General features: G+C 36.8%; 1 protein-coding gene across 5 annotated transcripts in view; it reads right to left on the minus strand.

Moving 5' to 3' along the window:
- Pka-C1 (Protein kinase, cAMP-dependent, catalytic subunit 1) overlaps nucleotides 1-4526 on the minus strand; it is a 617895-nt gene extending 613369 nt beyond the window's left edge. For 4 of the 5 annotated variants that reach the window (XM_090374349.1, XM_090374348.1, XM_090374347.1 and 1 more), the window contains exon 1: nucleotides 2086-2236. The gene's annotated coding sequence lies outside the window, so the exon portion shown is untranslated. Of the gene's footprint in view, nucleotides 1-2085; nucleotides 2237-4172 lie in introns of those variants that run through there. The other variant, XM_090374346.1, reaches the window with a different exon arrangement.
- Between the last annotated feature and the right edge of the window lie 11278 nt (nucleotides 4527-15804).

Consider the following 15804-nt stretch of genomic DNA (forward strand, 5'->3'; position numbering starts at 1 on the left):
TTGCATTTGTCAATGTTAAACTTCAGTTGCCACTTCTCAGCCCATCTGCCCAAATTTTCTAGATCCTGTTGCTGTAGCACACATTGTTTTCTTGTACCATTTGCCACTACTAATACCAACTGAAGAAAAGATTAAAAAATCAATACTGGAACAAATATTTTCTTTTGGGTTGAGGTCTGATGATGCAGCTTGCCACTTTTTTTTTTTTTTTTGCTATGTGACACGGCGCGTTGGCTTGTTGGAACAGCCAGAACGTTTTTATTAATGCTCAGTATACCGTTCGGCATTAACACGATCTTCTCCGAGTATAACTGGATCCATACTGAGTAAAGAAACTCCACACATTGATCTGGCCCCTTGACTTTCTTGGAGACGATTTTTAAAATTCATTTAACAATTTTCGTCGTACGATTTGCTTTGAACAAATATTCTGCTTTATCTATTAAGCCATAACACTAGAAATGAAGTCCACGACTAACCTTTATCCTAGTGTTTCCCAACCTTTTGTTTGCGTAACTTAAGAAATTATTCTCCCTTAGGAATATACAATGAAACAGAACGTTTTTGTTAAAACATGTTAATTACGATCATTGTATTTAAATTTTTTTTATCCTTCCTAAAACAAGGAAGGATTATTTTAGAAAGGATAAAAATATCCTTCCTAAAATTAAAATTTTTTTAAATACAATTATTTCTGCCTCAAATATAAAAGTAGTCCATATCTGAAGAACGTTCGAAAACACTATTCCTGGCCGATTCTTGGAGCAGGGGGATGAAATGTATTTAGGACCGGACGGAAATGGATCCCAGGTTACAACGAAGGGGGACCCCTAAATCCAAGCAAGGCCGTTCTTTTCCCCAATATTAATTCTCGCATTAGGGATCGCGAAACTCTAGGACCCGGCCCTGGCACTTTACTGTTAATTCCCGTTGCAAACGAGCACTGTTTTTAGGATGGTCAACGGAAGTCCCCGACCAGAACCAATCGAATTTTTGAGACAGTTCTAGAGATAATTTCACTATTTTTATGAGGTTTTCAGAAACATTTTGGATCACAACAAAATACCTTATTCGGCTCTTAAGCTAATTATTGCACGCCCTCTGGTGTGCGACAATTTGAGGGTTTAATAAAAGAAAATCGATATGTAAACAGTACAACAAATAGAATCTTCGATTTAAAGAAAAGTAAAAAGTTTACGAAACCTAATTAACTGGAATAATCAATAATAATTACTGTAATTATGTAAATAAGATTCTCATTTCGGATGCAGTTGTCTCTGCTTCTGTTTCTACTTGTCCTGTTTTTGTTAGTTTTAAGACTTTATGTTTTATTGTTTTTAATTTTCATATTATTTTATAAACGATGCATTTTTTCGCATTTTATGAATAATTTAGTATGTTTCGATTAGCATTTTATTTGAATGAAATTCCGAAACCAAAATCTTTGGTGGGGACGTAGGGGACCAACGTAGATATCCTGCAACGTGCGAATAAAAACTTCAGGTAGTTTAAAGACATTCATAAAGAATTTCTCACACTATTTAAATATGAAAGAGCAGCTGCTCGCGAGATATTCTGGTTATTATCGCACGCCCTTAGGAAATGATAAAAGATCGAAAATTTGAAAGTTAATTAATTTTCCAATTTCGAAAAATGACTAGCTAACATCAGATAATTAGAAAGTTAATTGGTCATAGGAAAATTAATTGATGTTTCAGATTTAGGAAGCCAATTAATATTTAATGTTTGCGGGATAAAAAGTGATCACACCTTAAAAATTTTTTTGTTTAAACTTTGAAAGATAACTAGAAATAATTTTATAGTTACAAGGTACAAAAAGTTCATGAAGTTATTTGATGATTTTGATGATTGGCTAGTTTTTCGATTTTTTTTTTGCGTATTTGAGGTCAGAAATATCTTTTATTTTATATACTAATTTATAAAGACAAATATTTGTATCACTAAATAGTGATCTTATAGCAACGTACCGACATGTTATAATCCTTTGTCATATACGCCTTAGACCACACACCGGCAAGATTCATTCATCTATCTTCTAGTATAAATACCATCATCCAAACTCACCTGATCCATTACTTGTATCGGTCAGTCCACGGATACCGTTCAGACTCTCGCTGATCGATGGTCCTCAGGGACGGGTTGTGCCTTATGTAACTAAACAATTACACTACATCGTCTCTTCCTCCTACTCCTGAATATTCAGCACGCAACTAGACCATTACGCCAGCTAATCTTCTACGACGAATGACCGTGTGGCGTTCTCTGAACATGGGATTGTTTGCTTCATTGCGAAGACTAAAGTAGGTCGCGAAACGTGTTTTGGATTTCGTTTATGGTAATCGACTGCAGATCTTACAGCCATAACTTCGTACATGTGGAAAACACCCACCGATTGTGCGCGTGTGTGTGTGTGTGTGTGTGTGTGTGTGTGTGTGTGTGTGTGTGTGTGTGTGTGTGTGTGTGTGTGCGCGCGCTCGCGTGTGAGTGAGCGTTGTTAGAACGAAAAAAACATAACCTTCCACTCCTTTGGAACGAAAGAGCGAATTAAGTACATGTCAACACTAATTGAACGCTCTTAATCATTGCGCAGTTCATATAAACAAAAGGGCACAATGGATTTATAGTGGCAGATCAGTTATAGATATGCTTAATAGATAGATAGATAAACTTGTAGCTGTATATATTGGATTTCCTTTTTTTTTTTTAACGCCCTTGTACTAGCACAGTGTCAAAAAGGCTGGTATCCGAATCCTTTCTCGAGCGTGGCCTATCACAACGTGGCCGAGTTAGTCGGTCTTGGGCAGTATGCTGACGCTTCATGGCCTTAGCTGTCTCAGTGCCTTTTCTAAAACAGGTCAACCATGCTTGCAGCTTATGCTATTTTATTTACAGTTTCCTTTGTTCTCAAGTTTTAAAAAAGTTGATATAAAACAGAAAAAGCAACTATACAATACAGATAATTTGCAAACACGGTATAATTATGCCTCATGGCCTTAGCTGCACGGTGACTTTTCCAAAACAAGACAACGCATGCGTCTTTTTACACCTTAAACCATTTTTTTAATCGTTTTTGGTTCTCTAAAAAGTTTGGAATAAAATAGAAAAAGCAACCATACAATACACATAATTTATTGACACAATGTACCGATGCCTCATAGCCTTAGCTGCTTCGTTGCCTAATCGTCTTTTTTTACAGTTTTTGATTCTCAAATGGACTTGAGACCGACTTTTATGCTAGTTATCCTATATAAAATGGAAATGTAAGTCGATGTGTTGAAGTAGAATAGTCAGAACATCAATGAGTCTGAACCATGTCGAAAACATTAAAATGGAAAGTGCTGAAGAGATTAATAAAATTGTAAAGAAATAATGAAGATATTATTAGTAGTCTGTATATTATTAAAATTTCAGTAATTTCTTAAAAGTCAGAAGTAAAAATATTGTAGCATTTAGAGTCTGTTTTATTACTTTTTACCTTTCCTCCTCTCTCTATTTTTTAATAGAATTTTTCTGTTGATCATTTGTCAAAGTTTCTGGATGTTAGGAAAATCGTGTCAAGTTCAAAAAAAACTGAAACCACCTTTGAAACAGCGACAGCCGATCTTCTAATCTAGGTGTTGGCAAAGGTAGGTAATGTCCTCTTCCACTTTGAATTAAAATGCACGTAAAACTACAAATTTATTGTGTTAGTTGTGGCTTTTAAAAAGATGGGATATTTTGAAAATTAGCATTGGACACTTTTCTTAGAATGTACATATAGATGAATAGGTAAATACGTAGAGAAATAATATTCTATTGAAAAGACGAGTTCTCTAGGCAGCACACATCTGACATGAGTCAACAGATATGCAATCGGGCTATAAAGGAACTGACAAGAAAAAGAATAAGGGTAGATTGGCAGAGGGATTTTTGTCAATCTTCAGATTTTTGCAGGGTGATAGTCACGTGGTACTTAGAACTTCGGTCAGTGTGAAGAGATTCGTTATGATGAGTATTGCCACTCAGGTAGAAAAACGGGATGATATTCAAACCGGCAATACTGAAAGCTAACTAGACAAGTTGAAAATTGGAGCCTGTCTTTCTTTTCGTGTTCCGAATAGTGATGGATAGATTGATGTGATCAGTGTGGACCAAGAGGAGTTAATGCTTACCTTTCCTTGGGATGCGGTACGCTTTGGTTTATCCTCAGTCCAAATCTCCCGAAAGTCACTCACAGTAACAACTCACTGACTGAATACTTGGAGGAAGGAATATTAAGCCATAGCTCAGCTCTCTGGTGGACTTTGCTCGTCGTAAATGTAGAACAGAAAACCAACAACTACTTGCAGATAACGCAACGCCAATCGGCGCGTTTGGTCCGCTGATAGTTTGTCGTCAATCCTGACACGCTTTTTCGTTTACCAGTTTCCTGATCGTTATTCCGTTAAAAGCCCCGAGAACGCTATTGTCCCATCAAGGAAGTACGGCATACCTTATAAAACTTGATCACTGTGGTGACGATGTGTTTGACGATCATATAAAGGTGAAACAGAATAGCTGTTCACTGTTAAGTGCTGTGACCTGGTGGTCTCGATTATGGCTGAGAAACGGATGAGAAACTTCTGCTGTGTTTTGTGCTGCCATCTTGTGAGAATAGGGTAAATTAATGCGTATTTAAATATTCGAAAGATTGATGTGCTTGCCGCTTATAGTTTCTGTACCAGCCTAAATTAATCAAATATCGTTGTTGATTTTATAAATAATAGATATTCAACTTTTTAATCCACACTGTTCATCTTAAAGCAGAACTTATTGTCTATTAAGAATGTGTTTTTGAGAATACTTCTTTCCATAATTTATTTAAAAACTACGTTTAAAAATACCAAAATATAGTTTTGGTATTTTTAAATATATTTTTTTAAATAATTAAATGTATTTATTTAAATGAAGCACTGTCATAGTCGTTCCCTCGTTCTGGGAGGTAGCAAAATCAAATCTCACATTTTGCATGAATATACGTCTACGTTAGAAAAATAAATTTTAGAGATATGGAAAACGAAACAACATATTTAAATGACATCTCATATTAATAGCAGAAAACGAGCTAAAACTCTTTCCTTGGTGGTTAGTTTTTTTTTTTCCCTCCCCTCCTCCTAACAGTATCCCGTCACTTAATGCGATAAACGTAACCCTAATTACCGATATCTAGTTTCTATGGCAACCAAATTCTTGAAGTAGTTTCCTTGTCTCTGAAGAAATCGCCTAAAGAAGTTTCCTTTTTATATTTTTGATTCCTAGCCGGATCTTAAATTGAGACTGACATCACTAAATTGACAAAGATAGTGAAAGTAAACGCGTTCATTGTTTGTTAATTTCCATGATCTTTCAGAGCATTCTGTTAATTTCCATGATCTTTCAGAGCATTCTGTTAATTTCCATGATGTTTTTGAGTATTTTTTATTTTTGAATACCTTGTTCATTTCCATCTTTTAGAATATTTTGTTAATTTCCATGATGTTTTAGAGTATTTTTAATTTTTTAATTTCTTGTTCATTTCCTTTTTTTAGTATTTTTTAAATATCTTGTTAATTTCCATGATGCTTTTGAATATTTTGTTCATTTTCATAATGTTTTTAAGTACTGATTTTTAATTTTGAATATTTTGTTCTATTCCATGATGCTTTTGACTGTTTTGTTCATTTCAGTGATGTTTGCGAGTATTTTCCGTTTTGATTCAGCTTAAGGTGTACCATCAAAAATAGAAGCTATTTTTCTTTTCTTATTTAGTGTTTGCTTAATAATCTGTTAAGGAAGTGTACAAGAATAACAGTTTGGTAGCATAAGAAATATTTGGAAGAGTTTCTGTTTCAACGTACTAACAATGTACTCTCGTGGATCACACAAACAATTGCGGTTGATAAGAATAAATAATTAGGTTTCTTTTGTTTCTTTCTTTTTTTTTCCTTCTTTGTTTTCATCTCTGGCGACATGATTATTCAAAATATGAAAGCAGACATTGAGAGTGAAAAAGGTGCACATTTTGCAATTATTAAATATCCTAGTAATTCAGGCTGGAGTTCTCTTTGTTAAACATTTCTATGGTTGGGCGACACAAGGAGTTTTACAACAGGAGCGAGACACAAGTACACAAGTTTAATTAACAGAGAATTCCTCTCATAACAAAAGGTTTTAGTGATTATGTGTGGCGCAATTTTTCCTCCGCTATTTAAAATTGCACTGTTTTATAATCAACACACAAACGCCTTTTTTTTTGCGTTATGGATAATATGAATGGGCAACGATTTAATTTTAAGAAAGAAGGGGAGGGGAGCGTAATAAACGACCTATAACATGAAACCAGACTGAGAAAACGAAGACAAATTATCCTTTCCAAATCTGACACTTTTAATAAATTTTGATATACCGCATCGATAACGGGGTTGTTCATAAATCACTGGAAACATTGCCATGTTGACCAATTGTGTTGCTTCCCCGCATATCCGACCGAAGTGACCACTGGTGGTTGAACTCTTCTAATATTTAAACAGCCCCTTACTTGGAAAAAAAAAAAAAAAAACACTATACAAAGAAGAAGTACGCTGTGTGATCTTTTTTAAGAAATTTCTGGAAATTTATATTTTCCATCCATGATTGTTTAACTTCTGTGTAGGCCGTTCGTCATTAATATGGATTGTCAGCAGACAGCGCTGATTTAGATGCCATTATTAAACTCATAAAGCAAGAAGAAGAGCAAAAGCTCTATTTCCATAAGAAGCACACACACACACACACACACACACACACACACACACACACACACACACACACACACTCAGATTCTGCTGGCGTTTTACTTTTTTTAAATTCGTATTGTGTTTTGCTCTCTTTTTAATCGGTCGTTGAACATCAAGCTAGCCTTTATTTCTTTTATCGTGAGCACTGTTGGAATTTTTTTTTCATTTATTTTTATTCGATTTGTGTATTAAGAAATTCAAACTTTTAAACCTTAAAATATTAGGAAAAATAAAATAATATTTCATGCGTCAGCAATTGTACTCATTATTTTGTTTGGCCTTATAAAATATGCTTTGTAAATCTCGCATGAGCGAAATAATTCTGATTAAAATTCAGTGCAGCGAATTATTTTGAAAACCTACCTGTACCTAAAATATCGTATTTTTTGTCCACACACTGGCCAAAAATTACCAACCTTTATTCAGTATTGAATGGAGCCGCCTTTCTTTCGAATAGCAGCAAGTGCGCGTCGCGGCATAGATTCTGTACGTGTTTTTCTGTGTTTTGGTCTAATTGTAACCATTCTTCCAGCAAAATATTGCGCTGCTGCTACAAAGTCGAAGGACGAAGAGGACTTCGCTGACGAATAGCTGTCTTCAGCATATCCCACACTTTCTTAATGGGATTGAAATAGGTGAATATAGGCCTAGGGAGAATTGTGGAAATCCGTGTCATATTCTTGCACGATTCTGAAACGATGCGCTGTTGCATTGTTATCCACAAAGTGGCCATCACCTTTGGGATAAAAGTGTAACATTGCAGGGTGCAGTAGATCTGATACAAAATGCAGGTACTCTTATTCTTGTAATAGGGTTTTAGAAGCATCAGCGACAAAGACTCCGTATATATGTACTGTCTTTAAATTGCTTGCGTTTGAGGTAGATTTTCCATTTTTCTTGACGAAAAACTTGAGTTTCTTTGACTTGCGACTTCGCCTGAACTGACTAACTCAGCCACGTTGTGAAAAAGGCCCATAAAAATTCCTTCCGTCATCAACTCAACGTTAACTGGAACTCAAATCTTTCCACCCGGTTTACGGAGGACGGCGATTCTACCAACTGTGCTGCCCACGAGGGCATTCAGGTACTCTTTGGAAGGTATCAACAGACCCAGTTCGTGCCAACAAAACATTCCCCATACCATGATACCACCTCCAGATGTTTGGGTTGCCTTAACAAGGCAAGCAGGGTCCATCGTCGCTTCATGTTCTCGCCACACTCCCTGCCTATTTTCAGTTCAAAACAAAGGGGATCGTGATTCGTCTGTCCACATAACTTTCTTCCATTGTTCCACTGTCCAATCACGACGTTCTCGGCACCACTGCAAGTGGATTTTTCTGTTTTTCTCTGAAACAAGTGGCTTCTGAATAATTGGCAATAACCAATTTCTTCAATTCCCTGCGCATGGTACTGGTTGAAATAGGGAACTTCTAGGCTTGGTTGAAGTCTGATGTTATTTGCTGCACACTAGATGGCCTATTTTTCCTTATGGTCCTCCTTAGAGTACGACGCTTCGCTCTTGGAGTATTGTTTCTCTGCTACATTTACACCTTTGCAATGTGGAAGAACAGCTTGCTTTCCAATCATTAAAAGGGTTTGAGATGGATGCTTTTGAGAAACCAGTTATGTCTTTCGTTTTTTTTTTTTTTTTTAATCGTAGCTTCTGCTAAACGTGTACCAGTGATAAGACCTTTTTCAAAGTCTGATAGACCATGCGTTCTCCCCATTCTGGCTTCCGATCACTGCAGTGGAATAGCATGTGCAGTCTTTATATTGAAACGAGGTAACACGTCATAGTTTTCTTTGCATATATTTGCATTTCTTCTGCCTGTGACTGTCTCAATGGAGGTTCGTAATTTTTTGGCCAGTGTGTGTGTATATTGGTTTACCAAAGTGAAATTATTACGTTTCACATCCATTATTAGTTTTCCACATTTTTGAATGATTATGCCCAAATCCAATTTTGGTACCGACGTAGTGGCACTTTTAATTACTCCCCATTTTGAGATGACGAATTCGCGTAACTACATAATTTTACTAGTCCCCCCCCCCCCGAGAAAGGGGCTCAAATCGAAGAACACTGTTTATTTAATATGTCGGGTGGTGGGAGGGATAAGAATACTAGAAGTAGTAATCTAATTTAAATTAGTGCAACTTGAATACACATCTGTTTTCAGTTGCACGAAAGTTGAAATATCCTATTTTACTTTGCGAAAAGAAAAACGCTAAATATTAAAAACAAAAATTGACGTTAACGTGCAGAGTTTCGATAAGTTATGTTCACTGTGCCATATTCTGAAAATATTGGTTTTTAAAATTTTGGTACGGTGCAGTATTTCTTATAAATAAAACACGCCTTTCAAAAACAATTTCTGAACAAATACTTTTGCTTTTGTAGTACCATGCAGAGTCAGATTTACCGTGAAGCTAATAAAGCTTAAGCTTCATGGCCACTCACTTGCACGGGTCCCACCAAAGGCCCTGGGAGGGGCCATAGCAATGTGGTCATGTTTTTGCAAAATTAAAAAAAAAAAAAAAAAAAACCTGCTTAAAAGCCTTTGTCAGTATATTGTATAGTGTGCAAATATTCATTTATTTGATCGGATATCAGATTGGTATGGTCACCTCGACATAACTTTTAACCGTCCTAGCCATAACGGCTAGGAGGGTTCAAAGTTTTGCTACATTAAATTATTTATTAATCGCATCACATTTTTATATCTCATATTCCCTAAAAGGTATGATTTACCTCATATTCCCTAAAAGGAATGACAACAATCCATAAAGGCATCAGCCACACCCTGATCTATCCAAATTTGTAAAAACACTTGTATTATGAACAAAACGAATTTGTTCAAAGAAATTAATAGCGTGTTGGCCCACCTTTGGCCTTAATGACTGCTTCAGTACGTGGTAGAAAACGTGTTATTATATGGGTCTAGAGTTCAAATGACCCGGATGAGAACATTAATGTTAAGAAACAGAACAGCAAGTAGAAGTTCTCCAAAACTGAATTGTGAGTTGGAGGTTTTCTTTCTGTATTTGGGGCCCTTTTCAATCCGGAGCTAGGATGCATTGCACACCCTACATCCCCGTAAGGACCGTTTGTGGTATTGTGTTCTACTCCTCCTAAAGAATTTGTGAGCTACACAAGCCAAGAGGCAGTCTTGTCCTAATTCATCTTTTAAATTTATCTCAAAGACGCTCAAATGAGTTGAGGTGATAGTTGTGCTAGCTTCTGCAATGTTATAGTATTATTTTCTTCATCCGACGTCTGCACAGCCTTATTTTGCGACATGGATTGTTGTGTTGAAAACTTCAAACGCCGCTTATAAAAAAATGTCACAATATAGGGCACACGGAATTGGCCAGGACGTCATATGGGACATAGCATTCATGGTTCCATGCACTGCGACCAGTGGATCTAATCTATACCATGAAAAAAACCCAGACCATGACACCTCACAGCTGCAAATTGGAATTACAGACTCAGTTGGCATGCGTTCTCCAGCCATCCGCCCGTCTGGAATATTGCGATGTGTAAAGTGACTTGTTCTACACGACTGATTTCTGTTGATCTGTAGTCCAGGTTAGTATGCCTTGTACTTTGCCAATTGACGGTGTACATTTGTTTTTGTGAAAGTAAATGCACACCTCTTCCGCGAAAATTAATGGAATTTAACAGGGATGCTATCTGTAGGATTCGATAGAGACTCTTTCGAATCCCACAGTTGCTTCAGATTGGCAGATCCCAGTCTCGAACAGCTTGTTCCACCTCGTATCGCAGATATTCAATTGGATTTGGATTCGATAAGTGATCATGTCAGTGAAATTTTGTAAAGTCACCCTTGAACCATTTTCAAACGATCCGTGCCTTGTTACATGGCACATTGTCTCCTTGGAAGTAACCGTTACCTTTTGGTTAAATTGGGAGCGTAAAGGGACTCCTGGCGGAGAAGACAGTTTCTTAGATGATGCAGGTGTACCTAATAAAATGACCACTCAGTATAGCGATTTGAATATATGTGTAATTTTAACTTACTGCAGTATAGAAATTTAGAGGCTTTTTGGCTGTAAAATTCTGTACTGCAGTAAGTTAAAATTACTGGAGCAGTGTTGAATCAGATCCAGTTCAACACTGCTCCGGTAATTTTATAGTTACCGGTCATTTTGGTTTATATTGTACGGATAGGTCAGAGGAGTTTACAACTTTATTGTAACTGTTTTATTGCAGCTGGTAAGGTAACATAACAGTTGTTAACAATGGGGCCGTATTTTGTTGTTGTTGTTGTTGTTGTTGCTGGAGCGCCGGCCTCGATCTTGTTGTGGGGGTGTTAGTGCCCGCACACGATATCCTACAACGTCAGCCTGCCCTACTTTCTTTACTTTCTGCAAATTTCTGGGTGTAAGGTGATGATTGGTATCATATATTCGTAAACATTTTCATGGAAGAAGGGGGGAAAAAAAGATAAGAAATTTATAATATTTTTTTTCAATTACATAAAAATGAAAAGAGCGAAAGAGTTTATGCAAAAAAGCTGCACTGGAACCCTTTCTGTCGCTTAACCAAGACTTCCTGTCCTATACCGATGATTTTAAACTATTTATCATTTCAAGAGACCCAAACTCTGCTCATTTAATCTCTGATGAAGTAACACGGAAACTGGCACTCCTTGAAGAGTATCTACATGCCATTGGTTTACAAATAAATGAAGAAAAATCAGAGGAACTCACTTTCACAAAAAAGAAAATAAAGAACCGCATTCCTGCAATCATTAATTGTTCTGAAATAAAGGTTTCTCATCACAAAGATCTCGAGTTAACATGGAACCAAAGCCTAACTTTCCTCCCTCATTTCATGGACTCCAGAAGCAAGTATTTCTTTGCCATGTGGGCCATTCGGCAAGAGCTCACCGATTTTTTGTAATGCAAATCTAATCGAAATGTCCAGAGATGTATCGTCCGAGTTATTATGTACGCTTCAGTGATTTGGTCATCTGCCTCGCCCTCCTACCTGAAACGCCATCTTGGATTAGAATACTTGTACCTGCGCTGGTTGAACTAGATCACGAGGAAGCTCTTCACAATCTTCAAGGCGATACTGTTCTCAAACCTGAACATCCCGCAGCGTGGAAACATCTCATCGTTAAACAGAATATTACAACCCTTAATCAGCTGTACACACTCTTTGGGTGCCCTCGGAATTGATAATATCCTATGCAGCAAGAAGAGAAGAGACCAAAATTACAACTTTACTATCTACAGAAACGCATTTCAAAGCCTAACATGTATTTTATACATGTTCCCCTCCAATACAGTCAATTTTCTGAAACATCCTTAAAATAGCCCTAAGTAAATTATATTTTGAAAAGAATTACAGAAAATAAATCCTAGCTGAAACCTTCTCCGTGGTTCAATTCTGGCGCAACACGAGCGATTCCATGGTTGGTAAGCTGTACAAACCAGAAACCCCACGTCGTCTGCTGACAGGGCCAATTCGGAATGCTGTTTTCTTCCTGAGATGTGCCAATGACCACTTTTTATGATGGAGTTCAAAATGGACCTCAGACTTTCTCCTACTAATCGCATTGACCAATTTCTGTTCATTTTTATAGAATTAATTTGATCTAATTTACTCACGTTGTTATACATTTATTTTTATTTTGTTTATTCACATAAATCTGCTATTTTATTATTGTTATACAATAATCATTTATCTCTTGAGTCTTGTAATCATTATTGTAATTACTGACTTGTCACTAACGTAAAACCCACTAGCACTTTGCTGTGCAGGGGTGAGATTATGATCGCCAACTGAATAAATAAATAAATAAATAAATAAAATCGTTTTAAATATCTCTCTTTCTATTTTGACTATATTGAGCTGAGAGAATTTTGTACTGCCGCTGTATCCATCTGTAAGTGTCGATACTTCTTAGTCTGCTCCCTGAGTTATGGTAATACGGGAGGGAAAGGAAGAAGAAGAAGATATTTTGCTGTCGGCTGCTCCTATTATGCAGAAGATATTCACAGTTGGAACCAAACGAAGTACAGAGGATAATAATCGTGCTAATGGGTCTCTTGATAATATGATTGGCTGATTTATGGTCAGCCGAAGCCAATAGAAAGAGAAGGGAAAGGAGAGACACGAAATCAGCGTCGCTTATTTATGAAAATGAATATTAGGTAAATTAAGAAGACAATAACCGCATGGTTGAACGAACGGCAAAGTCTCCTTGAATGGTTCTGAGTGTGTCCGCGGCGTCATTCCATCGTAAATCTTCTAAATGTGGGCTCTTTTAAGCAGGCGGCCATTAAAGGTGAGAGTCGCTTTAAGAGCAGGTTTGTTTTGCTTTGAATTCCTGTGTGCTCTTTTGTCAAGCCAGATAAAAACTCATAGAAATAAAACTCATTAAAGTTAATTACCACTCTTGCGGATGCCCCTTCGGAAAATGTTCGGGGAAACCGCGTTTATGGTACACGTATCTCCGAAATAAAGACTAATAAACTTCGATACGGAAAATTTTCTTAAAAGGTTATTAGGAAAACTTTTTTCCTGTAACAATTTTCTGTAATTAACTTTGTATAGTATTCTGTTGTAAATGATGAAAAATATGCAAGTTTTTTTTTTTATTCAGTATTATTAGGAGTTCGATAACGAACTCCTAATAATACTGAATAAAAAAAAAATCTCACATAACAGGTCGTTATAATTATAACGAACTGTTATGTGAGATAAGTCACAATGATTATTTTAGAATGAACAAGACTTTTTTTTTTCTCATTTATGTAATGAATTCCTGTAAAAAAGTACCTCTGAGAAGCCCTTGTGGGTGGCAGCACAGTTCGTAGAATCGCCATCCACCCCACACCGGTTGGAAAAGATCTGATAATAACAGATAATAATAATAATAATAATAAAATACGCGACTCGTTCTGTATTTTCTCCACGTTTTGTGCCCAGAAAAGTGGCAGAAATACTGGCGGTGTTGCTTTTGGTGTAGGGGTAGTGGCAATACTGGTAAATAGCTGTGTGGCTATAGTGCAAAGGAGGATAAATACAAGATGGCATCAGGGAGTGTTGGAAAAACTGAAGCATAATCTTGAGTTTGGATAATCTCAAGGATCATTTTAGTAACTGCAACTTCTTAAATGGCGAAGCAAAGACAACTTCTGAAATGGTGAATCCTCAAATGGGTATACTCTCCAAAGATTTATGAACCCTCGACTTAATATATTTATATTAGCGAAATTAAGTAATTCTAATTTAATATTTGGAGGGAGAGGCAGAAATCCTGGAGTCATGTATAAGCCAGGAGGAGAAGAGAGGAGCTGAAAGTGGCTCAAGACGAAAAAGATCGAAGTGATACTATTTAGTGTGACATGAAATTTTATAACACCTTTTCCAGTGGAGAGAAGGACGTCATTATGCTTGTATATAAGACGATCATTAGACCGTATTAGTATTAGTAACGGCCGTATGGTGCAAGAAAGCCTATGGCTTATGCTGCACCAGCCAAAAAAAAAAAAAAAAAAAAAAAATCCGAACAAAACAATGATAAAAACAAAAATTAAATAAATAAATAATAATAATTAATAAATAAATAAAAATAATAAAATGAAATTAAAAATTAAATAAAAAGGAAATTAATCCTATCATCCTATGCGCTTCCCTTACCCGAAAGTACTATCCAGATGACCTTTGAATTTCCCCAAACTGTCGGCCTCTACCACCCATGAAGGCAACTTATTCCAGTAATTTATAACTCGCTGGCTAAAATAAAACTTCCTGCAGTCCAATCTAAACATTTCCCCGCGTAACTTGAATTTATGTCCCCTAGTTCTAGCATCATTTATAATCTTGAAAATTTTGTCCTCATTCATTTTACTGATGCCTCTCAGAGCCTTAAACACCTCAATCAAATCTCCTCTAAGGTGTCTAGTTTCCAAACTCTGCAACCCACATATTCGAAGTCTTTCTTCATAAGGACGCCCTTTTGCCGATCTCACCAGGCGAGTTACCCTTCTTTGCACCCTTTCAAGAAGCTCGATGTCTTTCTTTAGGTGCGGTCTCCATACTTGAACACAGTATTCCAAGTGTGGTCTAACATAGGCCTTATATAATGGGATTATCACGTCCCTATCTCTACTTGCAAAAGTTCGATAGATCATCGATAGGACACCATGGGCCTTCCTTGCAACCTGTTTACAATGCTCAGAGAATTTCATGTCTGACCGTATCGTAACACCCAAGTCCCTTTCCTCCAGTACTGGGTTTAGTTGAACTCCACCAAGTGAATAAGTTATTTTGGGATTACTGTTTCCCAGGTGTAATACCTTACACTTTGTTGGATTAAAGCACATCTGCCATTTTTCTGACCATTCTTGAAGTCTATCTAGGTCTCTCTGAAGAAGCTCAGCTTGACAGTGATCATTAACTACTCTACCAATTTTAACATCATCTGCAAATTTAGACATCACGCCCTCTATCCCTTCATCAATGTCGTTTATGAAAATTAAAAACAACAGTGGTCCTAATACTGATCCCTGGGGAACCCCACTTCTTACATCAACCCAATCTGAGGAATAGCCATTTATCACAACCCTCTGCCTCCTGCCCTGAAGCCATCCTTCTATCCATCTAAGGATTTTCCCAGTGATTCCAACCTGTTCCAGCTTATAAAGCAACCGCTCATGTGGGACTGAGTCAAAAGCTTTGCTGAAATCTAAATAAACAATGTCGAAATTATTCCCTAAATCCAACTCGTGAGTGACCCTTTCGAAATAGCGAACCAGATTTGTTAAACATGATTTTCCCTTTACAAAACCATGCTGAGTATCCTTGAGAATTTCAATTCTATCCAAATGATCCTGAATTCCACCCTTGATCAATGCCTCCATGATTTTCCCTACTACTGAAGTCAGACTGACAGGTCGATAATTTCCAACTTCACTTTTAGAGCCACCCTTATGTATGGGAGATACATTTGCACTTTTCCAATCCAAGGGA

Source organism: Mastigoproctus giganteus, chromosome 5 (genome assembly GCF_048544385.1).
Source record: "Mastigoproctus giganteus isolate SK-2022 chromosome 5, ASM4854438v1, whole genome shotgun sequence".
Classification (NCBI taxonomy): domain Eukaryota; kingdom Metazoa; phylum Arthropoda; class Arachnida; order Uropygi; family Thelyphonidae; genus Mastigoproctus; species Mastigoproctus giganteus.